Below are 3,566 nucleotides of genomic sequence, written 5' to 3'. Positions count from 1 at the left end.
ATATATACAGGATGCCGAAAAGAAAATACAATCATATAAAATTTATACTCTTACAAAACTTTTCGCCTACATAAAATAAATTTTTACTTATTAGTAAAAATTTCGTCAAATGCTAACTGTTTACTTCTTATTTTTCAATATAATATTAAATACATTATAAATAAGCATTAAATTCTGTTTAAATCTGTTAAAACGAAATTAAATGAAAATAACAAATATATTGTTTATATTTATCTCATATATCTCTTATAAAAAATATTGAATTAGTAAAAAAAATTAGAAAACTAACAATTGGAAATAATTCGAAATTCGAATGTATAATAATATTGTATTCTATTCATTTTAATAGTGGTTTTTTTTTACTATATAATCCAATATTTTTTGAATATAGACAATTTCCACTACGAAAAATATTTGCAATTATTATTTTTTATCTTATTTTTAAGTAATTGGCAATTTTAAAGTTAGTAAATACAATTTTTTATTAGTTTTCTATAGTTCTCGAACGATTATAATAGGCGCATATCTTGATTGATAAATTAGGTAATAAACTAGAATCATATTATAAGTATTAGGACACAATAGTATCTATGCAGACGTGACCTATAATAACCCGTCGTTTTTTTGTTTTGTTTTATTAGCACGGAACAAATTAAAGATGTGTGCGTCGCATTTACTGACTGCGATCCTAGTTGTCAAAGAAATCACGGGTACACGCAGCATGTAGCATGTGGTGATGTTACATGCTAGCGAAAATCTTAATCGGTCATAAAAAGCATAATATAATTCAGATATAATATATGAATGTAATTCTGCGTTGCGAAAATATAGAAAATGAAAAAGAAAAAAATAAGCGTTTCTCGCAATCGCGAGAAATTTCTTATTACTACTGCAATTTCTTATTACCAATGCATGGAGGTAATTTTCGCCATTTTGTTCGTCTGAAAGCATTTAAAATTTGTTCGCCAGAATTATACTGGATCGTTCGATTTTAATTTCTCGCTGTGACTTCCCGATAGATTCTTTCCACCCCGCGATCTACGCCACTGCCTAAATACTCGGATTTCACGACATGTTTACAAAGATCCTAGAGATAAGTTGAGAATGGCCGCCACAGCCCCATGCCTCCTCCAAGTCCTCCATGGGTGTAAGGTGACAGCTGCCTGCGCCTGCGTGCATGCACATAACATACACGTGGAATGTAGAGTGTCCTTAGCAAAAGAAAAGATATAGAAACCGAGTGATATAAACATAAAACGAATTAATTATTTAAATTCGCAAGTGTGTGTGTGTGTGTGTGTGTGTGTGTGTGTGTGTGTGTGTGTGTGTGTGTGTGTGTGTGTGTGTGTGTGTGTTGTCCAATATCCAACATCTTTTTCCAAGAACTATCGATGCAACTAAATATTCTGTCTCATTATATAATTAATTTCCACGTTTCTGTTACTAAAACTTGTTAACAAAAGGTACAGATAATTATTTTTGGATTGTTCCTTGAAAAATAGAATTTTTTCAATCTTACTAATAAAGTTCATGTTTTTTTCAATAAATCATAAATGGCGATCGATACATAATATGCTTTTGTTTTCGATACTTGAAACTGAATCGAAATGGTAGAACACCCTATATAACGAAGAGAGAACGCACATACCTACTCTATCTACACTAATATCTTCGTCGAATATATGTACATTTATATCTTTCACATCACACACAATGACAAAACGCAGAGAGGGGAAGGGGGGAAGAGAGAGAGAGAGAGAGAGAGAGAGAGAGAGAGAGAGAGAGGGAGAGAGAGAGAATATCTCGCTTACTTATCTTCATTTATCTTTGGCCCAAAATTCATTTGCAGAATCTTTGCAAATATCCATTTTTGCAGGATATATATGCATACCGCGTACTTCAAATACGCGTCGTGTATTCTTATTGCGGAAAAAATGTGCGTTAGCTTCTAAAATCTGTCGAGATTATATTTACATTAACATTTGTATATCATCACATCAATCTTCTTCAGATGTTCGTCGTATCAATACTTATATCCATTAACTCTTTGTGATCCTTTATTGACATGATGATTCATATATAATCCTCGTGAAAGCATCTGGGAATTTAAAGCATTGATTGTGTGTGTGAACTTATTATATTATGAAACTTTCATAAACGTCCTAACAGTAAACATTCATCGCGCGCGCGCGCGCGCGCGCGTGTGTGTGTGTATGTGTGTGTGTATGTGTGTGTGTATGTGTGTGTGTGTATGTGTGGTGTGTGTATGTGTGTGTGTGTGTGTGCACTTCGAATCAATTTTCACAAACTCCACGACATCATATACATCTCTTTGTACCTGCACTTTTTCTAAAGTGTTTATACCCAAGTACCTGGGTGGTATACATATGTGTACCATTAATATATTAAAGAACAATACAAGCTGCCCGCATACTTCGAAAGACTGGACCGAATTTTCTTTCTGTCTTTCTCTTTCCTCTCTCGCTCTTTCTCTCGCAATTTGTGAAGCTTCTATTTCATTACTTCTATTTCATCATAAAGATATCGTACCATTCCGCCATTTCTTCATTAAATATATGGTCGTGGTCAACCCACCACATGCCATGTCTACCTCCAATGTACATCTTTATATTATCCATCGCTTTTACCTCGATTTTTGCGAAACATCCGTCGAATCGATATTTCTTTCACGAATAAAGCGATATATCGTATTTGTCCTGAGAAATAGGACGATACTATAGAGTCACAACTTCCTTCGAGAAGATACTGAAAATTTGATTCCTACAAGAAGCTGATAGTATAGAAGATGATAGATTCATAACACGTACAGTTTCGTATTCAGCGGATGCTTTTTTAAACCGTTAAAATTTCGAAAAGAGACGTAGGTCGAAAAGAGTCGAGTTACATACATATTTAAAAGAAGATACTACAATAGCATCGGATATACAAACAGTATTTTAATGTTTTTAGTTAATTTGAGCCAAATGTTTGTCTTTTACATACGTTTAAGTACAAATATAAAACGTTACGCATAAAAATTATATTGAATATCATTTTCTAACTTGGATTAACAAAATCTTCTAGTTTGTAGGATATTATATTCTTACGTGAAAAAATGTGAATACATGTATAATAATATAAATTGCGGTAAATCTAATAAAATATTTAATAAAGAGACAAATGAGATGATCTTTCTTATAAACACAAACAGATTCTCATGTGTGCGACGTTCTGTAAAAATACAAAAACTAGAGACTGAATTAGCTTACCCTACTCACACATTTAGTTATTATGTAAAAGTATTATTCTCTTTTGTCATCCGTTACAAAAACTCTGATTAAGATGTTGATCACCATATATCCCACGAATGCTCATATTTCACGAACATGGATTTATTATCGAGGAGCAGAGTATTTTCCCGGAAATTATAATAAAACAGTTAATAAAAAAGGATTATGTTAAATGAGATATATTTATGATATTCGTATATTCTAACAATTAAATATTAATTAAATATTCAAATATATTTGTAAATATACACGAAATATTATGAATACACATAGAAG

Source organism: Atta colombica, unplaced genomic scaffold, assembly GCF_001594045.1.
Source record: "Atta colombica isolate Treedump-2 unplaced genomic scaffold, Acol1.0 scaffold13, whole genome shotgun sequence".
Lineage (NCBI taxonomy): Eukaryota > Metazoa > Arthropoda > Insecta > Hymenoptera > Formicidae > Atta > Atta colombica.
The sequence above is the reverse complement of the archived record's forward strand: the minus strand, read 5'-3'. Positions refer to the sequence as shown.